The sequence below is a fragment of the Thalassophryne amazonica genome, chromosome 22 (genome assembly GCF_902500255.1).
Source record: "Thalassophryne amazonica chromosome 22, fThaAma1.1, whole genome shotgun sequence".
In the NCBI taxonomy this organism is placed as follows: Eukaryota; Metazoa; Chordata; class Actinopteri; order Batrachoidiformes; family Batrachoididae; genus Thalassophryne; species Thalassophryne amazonica.
Window position 1 is genome coordinate 21,797,512 of NC_047124.1, and position 16,298 is coordinate 21,813,809.

A 16,298-nucleotide genomic window follows, 5' to 3' on the forward strand; every position below is an offset into this window, starting at 1 on the left:
AAACTGGCAGGCTGCTAGCTTCTTTCTGAACATTTTACGAGGTCTGTCAATAAAGCAACGGTCCTTTTTATTTTTTTCAAAAACTATATGGATTTCATTCATATGTTTTTACGTCAGACATGCTTGAACCCTCGTGCGCATGCGTGAGTTTTTCCACGCCTGTTGGTGACGTCATTCGCCTGTGAGCACTCCTTGTGGGAGGAGTCGTCCAGCCCCTCGTCGGAATTCCTTTGTCTGAGAAGTTGCTGAGAGACTGGCGCGTTGTTTGATCAAAATTTTTTCTAAACCTGTGAGACACATTGAAGTGGACATGGTTCGAAAAATTAAGCTGGTTTTCAGTGAAAATTTTAACGGCTGATGAGAGATTTTGAGGAGACACTGTCGCTTTAAGGACTTCCCACGGTGCGAGACGTCGCGCTGCGCTCTCAGGCGGCGTCATCAGCCTGTTCAAGCTGAAAACCTCCACATTTCAGGCTCTATTGATCCAGGACGTCATGAGAGAACAGAGAAGTTTCAGAAGAAGTCGGTTTCAGCATTTTATCCGGATATTCCACTGTTAAAGGAGATTTTTTTTAATGAAAGACGTGCGGACGGGTCCGCGCGTCGGGACGCAGCCGACGCGGTGCGGCGGCACAGGAAAAACACCTCCGTGTTGATAACCATTTGTAAAATCCAGGCGGATTTTGATGGCTTTCAGTGGAGTGAGTATATGAGAAATTGTTTAACAGCAGGACATGTTCCAACTTGACCTTAAGGCTTCCAACAGAGGTGTTTTTCCTGTGGCGGAGCGTCGCGTCGGCTGCGTCCCGACGCGCGGACCCGTCCGCACGTCTTTCATTAAAAAAATCTCCTTTAACAGTGGAATATCCGGATAAAATGCTGAAACCGACTTCTTCTGAAACTTCTCTGTTCTCTCACGACGTCCTGGATCAATAGAGCCTGAAATGTGGAGGTTTTCAGCTTGAAACAGGCTGACGACGGCGGCTGAGAGCGCTGCGCGACGTCTCGCACCGTGGGAAGTCCTTAAAGCGACAGAATCACCTCAAAATCTCTCATCAGCCGTTAAAATTTTCACTGAAAACCAGCTTAATTTTTCGAACCATGTCCACTTCGATGTGTCTCACAGGTTTAGAAAAAATTTTGATCAAACAAAGCGCCAGTCTCTCAGCAACTTCTCAGACAAAGGAATTCCGACGAGGGGCTGGACGACTCCTCCCACAAGGAGTGCTCACAGGCGAATGACGTCACCGACAGGCGTGGAAAAACTCACGCATGCGCACGAGGGTTCAAGCATGTCTGACGTAAAAACATATGAATGAAATCCACATAGTTTTTGAAAAAAATAAAAAGGACCGTTACTTTATTGACAGCCCTCGTAATACAAATTTAATTTGAGATAATGTGGCAGGAATGAACCATCTAAGATGTCTATGTTCTAATATTTTCTGTGGATTTAATTTTGCATAGTTTAATGTTAATACCATCAATGCTAGTTAGCAGGTACTGATAGCTGACTGATGAAAACTACACGGACGGTCTCATGGTTATCGAGGCTATATGCTGGTCTTAGATTTTAATAACCAGCTGCTTGTTATTAGCACTCTGTCTACAATAACATGCGCTCATCAATCACCTGAACCAAGGCGAGGCCTGTTAGCCTTAGCTAGCTTATAATTTTGAGATAGGTGGATGCCTTTGGGCTTCACTGACCACACCCAGGTAATGCCAGTATACACACACACACACACACACATTATATATATATATATACATACATATATTCCCTTTGAAGGGGGAAAGGGGCGTGGCAAGCAGCACCTTTCCATTTAAAGCAACAGCGACTTTTTATGTTTTTAAAGAGCACATAACTTTAGCGTTAACAGGGGTGAAAAAAATTATAATATGACCCCTTTAAAACATTACACCAAGCTGGAAGTTTGTGGATATTTCATGGAAGGTCCAAAAATGGTGATCAAGATCAGGAATTTCCGACATTATGTGATTATCTCTGCTGATCATACACTAGCGGCAAAGTCTAGCGGTTTCTCGTGGCTCCAAACCAACATCTAAAGAGCATTATTTTGATCTGCTATCATTTATAAACTCTAATCCTCAAGATGAATTAACAACAAATCCAGCCTCATCTGGAGATTATACATGCGTGTGCACAGACGAGAACAGAGTAGCTTTGGCTTGTCAGCGATACCAGATGCAGGAAAGACTGATCCGGACAGATAAGTCAACTGAATTACAAATCACAGCAGGATACAAAGCAAGATTTATGATGGCGGATACTGTTTGACATGTAATGCACATATATCAGTTGGAGGTCTTTGTGGTGTCATAAAAATAAATTGTGAATTTCATACAAAATGAAACTTGATTTCTTGTGTACGAGGCAGTTATATGGTCTTACTTACAACCAGGATAAGGTTTTGTTTTCTCTGCAGTTGTTCACCCAATTTAAAGCTAATTTAATGCAGTAGAAATTAAAGCGGGACATCACTGACTATTAATGTTTGAGTCAGAATCACATTCACTGCAAACATCACTGCAGCACAAACAACATCAACCCATGGAAATGTGATCAACACTTGCTTGCGCAATCAAAAATTAGCAGATCAGATCTAATATTCACTCGTGCACATTATATACACACTGTGTATGTACATAGTATATATACTGAATAGACACTCACCGGCCACTTTATTAGGTACACCTTGCTAGTGCCTGGTTGGACCCCCTTTGCCTTCAGAACTACCTTAATTCTTCAAGGCATAGATTCAACAAGGTGTTGGAACCAGGTCTCAGAGATGTTGGTCCACATTGACATGATGGCATCATGCGGTCGCCCATTCATCCAGTATGCTCATTCTCCTCTGACCTTCGACATCAACAAGGCCTTTTCGTCCACACATCTGGTGCTCACTAGATATCTTCTCTTTTTCAGACCATTCTCTGTAAACCCTAGCAATGGTTGTGCATGAAAATCCCAGTAGCTCAGCAGTTTGTGAAATACTCCAACCAGCCTGTTTGGCACCAACAACCATGCTATGTTCAAGATCACTTAAACCCCTTTTATTCCCCATTCTGATGCCCAGTTTGAACTTCAGCAAGTTGTCTTCACCACATCTAGATGCCTAAATGCATTGAGTTGCTGCCATGTGATTGTCTGATGAGCCATTTGTGTTTTTAAGTAGTTGAACAGGTGTACCGAATAAAGTTGCAGGGGGAGAGTGGACAAGACCAGCATGACCTGAACAGGATGACCAAAGCCCAAACACACCTTGTCTTGCAGTTACCAATGCTACCTTATGTTAACAAGCTGTGCAACTTGTTTGGGGTGTTTGATATAACATATCATATAACATATAACATGTCATATCCATCCATCCATCCATCCATTTTCTTCCGCTTTATCCGGAGTCGGGTTGCAGGGGCAGCAGCTCAAGCAAAGCCGCCCAGACCTCCCAATCCACACACACCTCCCCCAGCTCCTCCGGGGGAACCCCAAGGCGTTCCCAAGCCAGCTGAGAGATGTAGTCCCTCCAGCGTGTCCTGGGTCTTCTCTGGGGACTCCACCCAGTGGGACGTGCCCAGAACACCTCTCCAGCGAGGCGTCCAGGGGGCATCCGGAAAAGATGCCCGAGCCACCTCAACTGACTCCTTTCGACATGGAGGAGCAGCAGCTCGACTCCGAGCTCCTCCCGAGTGACCGAGCTCCTCACCCTATCTCTAAGGGAGCGCCCAGCCACCCTGCGGAGGAAACTCATCTCGGCCGCTTGTACTCGCGATCTCGTTCTTTCGGTCATGAGCCAAATCTCAAGACCATAGGTGAGGATCGGAACGTAGATCAATCGGTAAATCGAGAGCTTTGCCCCCCTACTCAGCTCTCTTTTCACCACGACGGTCCGATACAGCGACCGCATCACTGCAGGTGCTGCACCGATCCGTCTAACATGTCATAATATGTCATAATAGAACATAATATGAAAAGTATTACCAGCATGTGGCATCAATAACCTGGGCAACATCAATGTAGCTAACCTCATCAAGATATTGATACATACAAATTAACCCTCTGGGGACCGAGGGCATTTTTTGGACAGTTCACTCGCCTGGCATAAATGTTTTATTATTGCTGTTAACAGCTCTCCCTGCATCCCACAATCAAGTTTTATGTCTTTTTTTTTCAGGACAACCTCTGCTTTCAGAATATATATGTTTTTATTGTGTTTTATAAGTGTAATAAAGGTTTACAATCAGAAATAAGAAAGGAAAAAATAAAGTGAAAAATAATTTTCCACACACATTTATTCAAAACATACAGCAAACTATAATAAACAACTGTTTTGACACTTTATAAAGGTAATTTGAGGTCTTGTGTGAAAGACTGTACAACAAAAAGGTTCAAACAATAAACACAAATGCACATTTTGAACATCCATCCAGCCATCCATCCATTTTCTTCCGCTTTATCCGGAGTCGGGTCGCGGGGGCTGTTGTGTGGGCCGCCAGAAGAGGTTGGTACTGCTGGCCCACCACCAGAGGGCGCCCTGCCTGAAGTATGGGCTTCAGGCACGAGAGGGCGCTGCCGCCACGGACACAGCCGGGGGTGACAGCTGTTACTCATTATCTCATGACAGCTGTCATCCATCTACACTTCATCATTCCACTCCATAAAAAACGGACGTCATCTCCACCTCGTTGCCAAGATATCATCTACCTGTGAAGGTAATATTCTCAGCCTTAACTGTGTCTTAGTCTGCACCCGCAGGGGGGACCATATTACTCCTATTCTTAATACTTTGCATTGGCTGCCTGTCTCCTACAGGATTCATTACAAAATCCTGGTATTGACTTTTAGAGCTCTGCATGGACAGGCACCGGAGTACATCAGGGACCTGATCCAGCCTTATGCTTCCTCCAGGAGCCTCAGGTCGTCCAATCAGAACCTGTTGATGGTTCCTCGGACCCGTTTTAAAACTCGCGGGGACAGATCTTTTAAAGTGGTGGCGCCTAACCTCTGGAATGAGCTTCCCTGTGCCCTTCATTCTCTGGATTGTATAGATACTTTTAGAAGGCGACTAAAGACGCATTTCTTTAAGTTAGCTTTTTAGCCTAATATTGTATTTTATTGTTTTCGTATGTATTTTTAGATTATTTTTGTATGCCATGTGCAGCGCTTTGTGACCGTGGTCTGTGAAAGGCGCTTACTAAAGCTTACTTACTTATTTACTTAGAGGTGGAGGTGGAATTCCCACCATTGTTGTTACTGGGTGTGCACGCACCCACATATGACTGTTTTTGCTCCTCGCCAGCAGTACCAGATCTGACACTCGGAGACGGTGGCCACCTGGGGACTCGGAACTTGGCGGCTCCAGTATTATCCAGGTTCGGTGGCGGAGGAAATCGTGTGGTTCCCGTTCTTCTCAGGACAGACGTCTTCTATCCTCGAGCCTGCCCATACGTCACCTTTGTAGATTGACTGTTTGCTCAAATTCTGTAATCCTCTGTGTTTTTGTTGTGCTCTTTCACAACAGTAAAGTGTTCATATTCGACTCTTTCATTGTCCGATCATTTGCACCCCCTGTTGTGGGTCCGTGTCACTACACTTTCCCAACAGGATATCTCGGCCAGCGTCATGGATCCCGAGGGGCGTAAACCATCTGTTGGACAACCAATGGAAGAGGAGGGTGCACAGGCGTCTGCAGGAGGCATGATTGGTGAGTTGCAGCAAATCCTCACCACCTTTACCGCTCGGTTGGATTTGATGACCGAGCAAAACGTCATCCTTAACCGCAGGATGGAGGCTCTCACCGCGCAGGTGGAAGCGCGCGCTCCTCCTCCTGCCGACCCGGTGCAGAATATAGACGTTCCACTGGTCATTCAACGACCCCCCACACCATCCCCTGAAGCATACATAAGTCCCCCAGAGCTGTACGGAGGTTGTGTGGAGACGTGCGCGGACTTTCTTATGCAGTGTTCGCTCGTCTTTGCACAACGTCCTGTCATGTACGCGTCTGATGCCAGTAAGGTGGCTTATGTTATTAACTTGCTTCGTGGTGAGGCACGCGCTTGGGCTACAGCACTTTGGGAGCAAAATTCACGGCTCCTTACCACTTATACTGGGTTTGTGAGGGAGTTCAAAACGGTTTTTGATCACACTAATAGAGGAGGGAATGCTTCAACTGTGCTGCTGTCTATGAGACGGGGCGCCGGAGCGCAGCCAAATATGCAGTCGACTTCCGCATCGCGGCTGCGAGGTCCGGCTGGAATAACGTTGCGCTCCGCGCCGCCTTCATAAACGGACTGTCGTCGGTCCTGAAGGAGCACCTGGTAGCCAAGGAAGAACCGCGGGATCTAGATGGGCTTATTGATCTCGTTATACGGTTAGACAATCGGTTAGAGGAACGCCGTCGGGAGTGAGACGAAGGACGTGGCCGGGCACGCGCCGTCCCTCTCCCTTCCGGGTCCGAAAAGGTTCCGCCCTCCCCACGCTCCACAGCCTCAACACTCCATGTGGCTACAGCTCCCCCTGCTGACGAAGCTATGGACACGAGCAGGGCCACATTTAGACCACCTAACAGACAGAGGAGGCTGGCCCGCGGGGAGTGCTTTGTCTGCGGCTCGAGTGAGCATCTGCAGAGAGACTGCCCCAAGCGGTTAAACACCAACGCCCGCCCCCTAGAAACTGGGCATAGGGTGGGCCAAGACATTCACGTGGGGCATACACATATTTCCACACGACTCCCAGTTACAATCCTGAGCGGGGATTTAACCCTTCAAGCCCCAGCACTGGTGGACATGGGTCAGAAGGGAATCTGCTAGACAGCAGATGGGCTAGGGAGGTAGGGCTCCCTCTGGTGGCGCTCCCTTCATCATTGCAGGTGCGGGCACTAGATGGCACCCTTCTCCCTTTAATCACACACAAGACACAACCAGTAACTCTGGTGGTGTCTGGAAATCATCGGGAGGAGATCGACTTTTTTGTGACTCCTGCTACCTCCCGCGTGATTTTGGGCTTCCCTTGGATGTTGAAACACAATCCCCGGATTGATTGGCCGTCTGGGGTGGTGGTTCAGTGGAGCGAAACCTGCCATCGGGTGTGTTTAAGATCCTCGGTTCCTCCCGGTTTACAGGCTAAGGAGGAGGTCAAAGTCCTTCCCAATCTGATGACAGTGCCGGTTGAGTACCACGATCTTGCTGACGTCTTCAGCAAGGATCTGGCGCTCACCCTTCCCCCGCACCGTCCGTATGATTGTGCCATTGATTTGATTCCGGGCGTTGAGTTTCCGTCCAGCAGGCTTTACAATCTCTCACGACCTGAGCGCGAATCAATGGAGACCTACATCCGGGACTCATTAGCTGCCGGGCTGATCCGGAATTCCACCTCCCCGATGGGTGTAGGTTTCTTTTTTGTGGGCAAGAAAGACGGCGGACTCCGTCCATGCATTGATTACAGGGGGCTGAATGAGATTACGGTTCGCAACCGATACCCGTTGCCATTGTTGGATTCCGTGTTCCATATATATATATATATATATATATATATATATATATATATATATATATATATATATATATATATATATATATATATATATATATATATATATATATATATATATATACGCACAGATATTTACACACACACACACACACACACACACACACACACACACACACACACACACACACACACACACCGCCATAGGGATCCTCTCCATACCACCAGCCTGCCTCATAAATTATAATATCCTGCAGAAAATGAAAATTAGAACCAAGCTTTCAAAAATGTTTGATTTATTTATCTTGAACAGCCTGTGTCAGTGTGAAACCAACCCAAGGCTTTGGCTTATTTCTACTGTTTCTCAGTTTTTGTCTGCGGAACAATAAATAAATAAATAAATAATGCAACAACAAAAAAAAAAAATCTCAAATTAGCCTCCTTTTAAGTTTCAAAATAGTCATCAAACTCTAATATAATTCTCAATGTGCAAAATAGAAACCAAAATTAGTGTGAACTGAAAGTCTCACTTTGTCTCTCAAACTGTCAAAGGGCAAACTGAGCACTAAATCATTCCTCCAGGATGTAGCCAGTTAGCATGTGACGTAGCCCTGCGTGCCGTTGTCAAATTCCCAATACTTTCTTGTAACACATGCTGTATCCTGTAGTCTTTCCAATAGACTTATTTTAATTCAGACTGCTTTGCACGTGCACCCATAACATTAATAAATATTCACAGAAGACTTCTGTTTACTTTGCCACCAGTTTGTTTTGCCATGTTTCTGTTGTGTTTTGACAAAAAAAAAAAGAACGCCCAAAGTGACAGACTACAAACTAGGCGGCCATCTTGTACTGTTTTTAAAGCTAAATGCAACAAAACTGTGGAAAGCAAAACAGCAACAAAATAACTGTGAGGTTTCTGTGAATATTTATTGAAGGTCTGGGCACACACACCCAGAGGATCACTTGTGCTGAATTAAAATCCAAGAATACAGGAAAGACTATAGGTTAAAGCGTGGCACTGTAAGAAGAAAGCAGTAGCCACCCAGTGCTTCATATGATGGTGTTTGCATTTTAAATTACTGCCACACTGATTAAATCTGTGTTTGTCCTGAGTGAAAAGGATTACCCCAAAACATCTAAAACTGGAGGCTATATTGAAAAGTGTCAAATTTCTCCTTTACGTTTGCAGTTAAAATGGACACCGTCAAGCTAACACATGCTAGCTGAATGTAAAGCTAACTGAACATAAAAATACCTGAACAAAAATTGTTTGAGTGGTGAAAAGAAAGATAGGAAGATGAAGAAATGGCGTTGGACAAAATATCTAAACATGCAACTGTCACATTTAAAGAAGAAGAAAAAAAAAATGCAGATCCTTTCCAAATGTCAGGGTAGCTGGATATCAGGCCCTGTGGTACGTGCTCTGTCATGGTTAGACTTGTTCTCCTTGAACCTCAGTTGTTAGGTGTCATCAGCACCCAGAGCAGGTGTTCTGGGCTTTTATCACTCCTATTTGAGATGTTGTAGCTACCAGGCGAGGATCTATAGCAAAGCTTAAAGTAGACCTGCATTGAAATAAATGCAGGTCTACTTTAAGAAGAGTCACAGTGAAGGTGACTCTTCAGTGTGCACTAATGACGAATGAATGAATGAATGAATGAGAGGTTTGGAGACATGATGCCAGAACCATGACCACTCTGCTCGTGCCACTGCACATCCCTCAGATGGGATTTCATTCAAAATAGCTGACTGCAGTTTTGATAGGTCAAAAGCACTTTAATTGATTTTCGAGGGATTTTAACGCTCATAAATCACTTTATGCTCCATGAGATGGAACAGCATGCTTTCCATACCTCAAGAAAATTATAAACGTGCAGTGCAACCTTTGATTCAGAGCATCAAATGCAACTCTTCGACGGACACAACTGACTCCCAGCGGATATTCTTTTCAACCCTAGCTGTCATAAATGACAATGCAACCTTTAAAAGCCCTTTTTAGCTCCTGCCATTGCAGTGTAGAAATACTATAGAAATAGGTTCTGGTCATGTGTGCGTCTGTCCGCTCGGCAACCTCCAGTGGTGAAAAACGAGGCCAAAACAGAAGTGCCAAAACTATGCAGTTACTTAAATGGCCATTTGGGGTTGTCGATCCCCGGAGAACTCCATGTTAAAATCTCGAAATTTACAGCAGAAACAAACATGTTTACAGTCTGGTACAAAAAAAAAACATAGTTTTGGTCTGAATGGGTCATCAGCTATTCCTACTGAGCTATGTTAAGCCACAAGGTTATGAACAATTAGCAGCATGGTTGCTTTGAGTGACAGTTAGTGCGCTAGATCCAGATGTTGATCCACTAGCAGTGGTGGCTACCTGCTTTAGACTTGACTGTATTTGTCCTTTCTAAGCATTTTATTACAAACATCTGACATAATATAACTTGCTCTGTGGCTCAGTGCTTCATTATTCCCATGCAGTGAAATTTTCATATTATTTAATTCACGTTTGAACTGTTAGCACTAATTAGCAGGTATGAACAGCTTGATAATGTTAACGATATTGATGGTGCCATTGATACTGACGCTACATGCATGCCAGTGAAAATATTTGTATGTGTGAATGAAAAGATATGTACTACATGTGAGAAAATGTGTGAGTAAAAATATCTGTACGTGTGAGTGAAAGTATACATATGTGTGAATGTAAAGTTATATACTGTATGTGACAGTGAAAATATGTGTGTGAGAGTAAAAATATGTGTGTGTGAGAGAGAGAAAATATGTGCATGTGTGAATGAAAAGTTATGTACTGTATGTGTGAGTGAAAATATATGTATGGGTGAATGAAAAGATATGTACTTTTTGTCTGAGTGAAAAATATGTATGAGTGAACGAAAAGATACTGTATGTACAACATGTGAGAAAATGTGTGAGTGAAAATATATGCATGTGTGAATGTAAAGTTATATACTGTATGTGAAAGTGAAAATATGTGTGAGAGTAAAAATATGTGTGAGAGAGAGAAAATATGTGCATGTGTGAATGAAAAGGTATGTACTATATGTGTGAGTGAAAATATCTGTGTGATAAGAAAATATATGTATGGATGAATGAAAAGATATGTACTTTTTGTGTGAGTGAAAAAATATGTACGAGTGAATGAAAAAATACTGTATGTACAACATGTGAGAAAATGTGTGAGTGAAAATATCTGTATGTGTGAGTGAAAATATATGCATGTGTGAATGTAAAGTTATGTACTGTATGTGAGAGTGAAAATGTGGGTAGAGAAAAATTGTGTGTGTGTGTGTGTGTGTGTGTGAGAGAGAGAGAGAGAAAATATATGCATGTGTGAATGAAAAGGTATGTACTGTATGTGTGAGTGAAAATATCTATGTGTGATGAGAAAATACATGTATGGATGAATGAAAAGATATGTACTTTTTGTCTGAGTAAAAAAATATGTATGAGTGAATGAAAAGATACTGTATGTACAACATGTGAGAAAATGTGAGTGAAAAATATCTGTACGTGTGAGTGAAAATATATGCAGGTGTGAATGTAAAGTCACGTACTGTATGTGAGAGTGAAAATGTGTGAGAGTAAAAATGTGTGTGTGTGAGAGAGAGAGAAAGAGTGAGAGAGTGAAAATATATGCATGTGTGAATGAAAAGGTATGTACTGTATGTGTGAGTGAAAATATATGTATGTGTGATGAGAAAATATATGTATGGATGAATGAAAAGATATGTACTTTTTGTCTGAGTGAAAAAATATGTACGAGTGAATGAAAAGATACTGTATGTACAACATGTGAGAAAATGTGTGAGTGAAAATATCTGTACGTGTGAGTGAAAATATATGCATGTGTGAATGTAAAGTTATGTACTGTATGTGAGAGTGAAAATGTGTGTGAGAGAAAAATGTGTGTGTGTGTGTGTGTGTGTGTGTGTGTGTGTGTGTGTGTGTGTGTGTGTGTGTGTGTGTGTGTGTGTGTGTATGTGTGAGAGAGAGAGAGAGCGAGCGAGAGAGAGAAAATATATGCATGTGTGAATGAAAAGGTATGTACTGTATGTGTGAGTGAAAATATCTATGTGTGATGAGAAAATATATGTATGGATGAATGACAAGATATGTACTTTTTGTCTGAGTGAAAAAATGTATGTATGAGTGAAAAGATACTGTATGTACAACATGTGAGAAAATGTATGAGTGAAAATATCTGTACGTGTGAGTGAAAATATATGCATGTGTGAATGTAAAGTTATGTACTGTATGTGAGAGTGAAAATGTGTGTGAGAGTGAGAGAGAGAGAGAGTGAAAATATATGCATGTGTGAATGTAAAGTTATGTACTGTATGTGAGAATGAAAATGTGTGTGAGAGAAAAATGTGTGTGTGTGTGTGTGTGTGTGTGTGTGTGTGTGTGTGTGTGTGTGTGTGTGTGTGTGTGTGTGTGTGTGTGTGTGTGTGAGTGAGAAAATATATGCATGTGTGAATGAAAAGGTATGTACTGTATGTCTGATGAGAAAGTGCATATATGGATGAATGAAAATATATATACTGTATGTGTGAGTGAAAATATCTGGATGTGTGATGAGAAAATATATGCATGTGTGAATTAAAAGTTTTGTACTGTATGTGTGAGTGAAAATATCTATGTGTGATGAGAAAATATATGTATGGATGAATGAAAAATATGTAGTTTTTGTCTGAGTGAAAAACAATATGTATGAGTGAATGAAAAGATACTGTATGTACAATATGTGAAAAATGTGAGTGAAAATATCTGTACGTGTGAGTGAAAATATATGCATGCGTGAATGTAAAGTTATGTACTGTATGTGAGAGTGAAAATGTGTGTGAGAGTAAAAATGTGTGTGTGAGTGAATGAGAGAGAGAGAGAGAGAGAGAGCGAGAGTGAAAATATATGCATGTGTGAATGAAAAGGTATGTACTGTATGTGTGAGTGAAAATATCTTTATGTGTGATGAGAAAATATATGTATGGATGAATGAAAAGATGTACTTTTTGTCTGAGTGAAAAAATATGTATGAGTGAATGAAAAGATACTGTATGTACAACATGTGAGAAAATGTACGAGTGAAAATATCTACGTGTGAGTGAAAATATATGCATGTGTGAATGTAAAGTTATGTACTGTAAAGTTATGTACTGTATGTGAGAGTGAAAATGGGTGTGAGAGTAAAAATGTGTGAGTGAGAGAGAGAGAGAGAGAAAGAGAGAGAGAGAGTGAAAATATATGCATGTGTGAATGAAAAGGTATGTACTGTATGTGTGAGTGAAAATATCTTTATGTGTGATGAGAAAATATATGTATGGATGAATGAAAAGATATGTACTTTTTGTCTGAGTGAAAAAATATGTACGAGTGAATGAAAAGATACTGTATGAACATGTGAGAAAATGTATGAGTAAAAATATCTGTACGTGTGAGTGAAAATATATGCATGTGTGAATGTAAAGTTATGTACTGTATGTGAGAATGAAAATGTGTGTGAGAGAAAAATGTGTGTGTGTGTGTGTGTGTGTGTGTGTGTGTGAGTGAGAGAGAGAGAGAAAAAATATGCATGTGTGAATGAAAAGGTATGTACTGTATGTCTGATGAGAAAGTGTATATATGGATGAATGAAAATATATATATTGTATGTGTGAGTGAAAATATCTGGATGTGTGATGAGAAAATATATGCATGTGTGAATTAAAAGTTGTGTACTGTATGTGTGAGTGAAAATATCTATGTGTGATGAGAAAATATACGTATCGATGAATGAAAAGATATGTAGTTTTTGTCTGAGTGAAAAAATATGTATGAGTGAATGAAAAGATACTGTTTGTACAACATGTGAAAAAATGTGTGAGTGAAAATATCTGTACGTGTGAGTGAAAATATATGCATGTGTGAATGTAAAGTTATGTACTGTATGTGAGAGTAAAAATATGTGTGTGAGTGAGTGAGAGAGTGAAAATATATGCATGTGTGAATGAAAAGGTATGTACTGTATGTGTGAGTGAAAATATCTTTATGTGTGATGAGAAAATATATGTATGGATGAATGAAAAGATATGTACTTTTTGTCTGAGTGAAAAAATATGTATGAGTGAATGAAAAGATACTGTATGTACAACATGTGAGAAAATGTGTGAGTGAAAATATCTGTATGTGTGAGTCAAAATATATGCATGTGTGAATGTAAAGTTATGTACTGTATGTGAGAGTGAAAATGTGTGTGTGTGTGAGAGAGAGAGAGAAAATATATGCATGTGTGAATGAAAAGGTATGTACTGTATGTCTGATGAGAAAGTGTATATATGGATGAATGAAAATATATATACTGTATGTGTGAGTGAAAATATCTGGATGTGTGATGAGAAAATATATGCATGTGTGAATTAAAAGTTGTGTACTGTATGTGTGAGTGAAAATATCTATGTGTGATGAGAAAATATACGTATCGATGAATGAAAAGATATGTAGTTTTTGTCTGAGTGAAAAAATATGTATGAGTGAATGAAAAGATACTGTATCTACAACATGTGAAAAAATGTGTGAGTGAAAATATCTGTACGTGTGAGTGAAAATATATGCATGTGTGAATGTAAAGTTATGTACTGTATGTGAAAGTGAAAATGTGTGTGAGAGTAAAAATGTGTGTGTGAGTGAGAGAGAGAGAGAGAGAGCGAGAGTGAAAATATATGCATGTGTGAATGAAAAGGTATGTACTGTATGTGTGAGTGAAAATATATGTATGTGTGATGAGAAAATATATGTATGGATGAATGAAAAGATATGTACTTTTTGTCTGAGTGAAAAAATATGTACGAGTGAATGAAAAGATACTGTATGTACAACATGTGAGAAAATGTGTGAGTGAAAATATCTGTACGTGTGAGTGAAAATATATGCATGTGTGAATGTAAAGTTATGTACTGTATGTGAGAATGAAAATGTGTGTGAGAGAAAAATGTGCGTGTGTGTGTGTGTGAGTGAGAGAGAAAATATATGCATGTGTGAATGAAAAGGTATGTACTGTATGTCTCATGAGAAAGTGTATATATGGATGAATGAAAATATATATACTGTATGTGTGAGTGAAAATATCTGGATGTGTGATGAGAAAATATATGCATGTGTGAATTAAAAGTTGTGTACTATATGTGTGAGTGAAAATATCTATGTGCGATGAGAAAATATACGTATCGATGAATGAAAAGATATGTAGTTTTTGTCTGAGTGAAAAAATATGTATGAGTGAATGAAAAGATACTGTATGTACAACATGTGAAAAAATGTGTGAGTGAAAATATCTGTACGTGTGAGGGAAAATATATGCATGTGTGAATGTAAAGTTATGTAATGTATGTGAGAGTAAAAATGTGTGTGTGAGTGAGTGAGAGAGAGTGAAAATATATGCATGTGTGAATGAAAAGGTATGTACTGTATGTGTGAGTGAAGATATCTTTATATGTGATGAGAAAATATATGCATGTGTGAATTAAAAGTTGTGTACTATATGTGTGAGTGAAAATATCTGTGCGATGAGAAAATATACGTATCGATGAATGAAAAGATATGTAGTTTTTGTCTGAGTGAAAAAATATGTATGAGTGAATGAAAAGATACTGTATGTACAACATGTGAAAAAATGTGTGAGTGAAAATATCTGTACGTGTGAGTGAAAATATATGCATGTGTGAATGTAAAGTTATGTAATGTATGTGAGAGTAAAAATGTGTGTGTGAGTGAGTGAGAGAGAGTGAAAATATATGCATGTGTGAATGAAAAGGTATGTACTGTATGTGTGAGTGAAGATATCTTTATGTGTGATGAGAAAATATATGTATGGATGAATGAAACGATATGTACTTTTTGTCTGAGTGAAAAAATATGTATGAGTGAATGAAAAGATACTGTATGTACAACATGTGAGAAAATGTGTGAGTGAAAATATCTGTATGTGTGAGTCAAAATATATGCATGTGTGAATGTAAAGTTATGTACTGTATGTGAGAGTGAAAATACGTGTGAGAGTAAAAATATGTGTGAGAGAGAGAAAATATGTGCATGTGTGAATGAAAAGGTATGTACTATATGTGTGAGTGAAAATATCTGTGTGATGAGAAAATATATGTATGGATGAATGAAAAGATATGTACTTTTTGTCTGAGTGAAAAAATATGTATGAGTGAATGAAAAGATACTGTATGTACAACATGTGAGAAAATGTGTGAGTGAAAATATCTGTACGTGTGAGTGAAAATATATGCATGTGTGAATGTAAAGTTATGTACTGTATGTGAGAATGAAAATGTGTGTGAGAGAAAAATGTGTGTGTGTGTGTGTGTGTGTGTGTGTGTGTGTGTGTGTGTGTGTGAGAGAGAGAGAGAGAGAGAGAGAGAGCGAGAGAGTGAAAATATATGCATGTGTGAATGAAAAGGTATGTACTGTATGTCTCATGAGAAAGTGTATATATGGATGAATGAAAATATATATACTGTATGTGTGAGTGAAAATATCTGGATGTGTGATGAGAAAATATATGCATGTGTGAATTAAAAGTTGTGTACTATATGTGTGAGTGAAAATATCTATGTGCGATGAGAAAATATACGTATCGATGAATGAAAAGATATGTAGTTTTTGTCTGAGTGAAAAAATATGTATGAGTGAATGAAAAGATACTGTATGTACAACATGTGAAAAAATGTGTGAGTGAAAATATCTGTACGTGTGAGTGAAAATATATGCATGTGTGAATGTAAAGTTA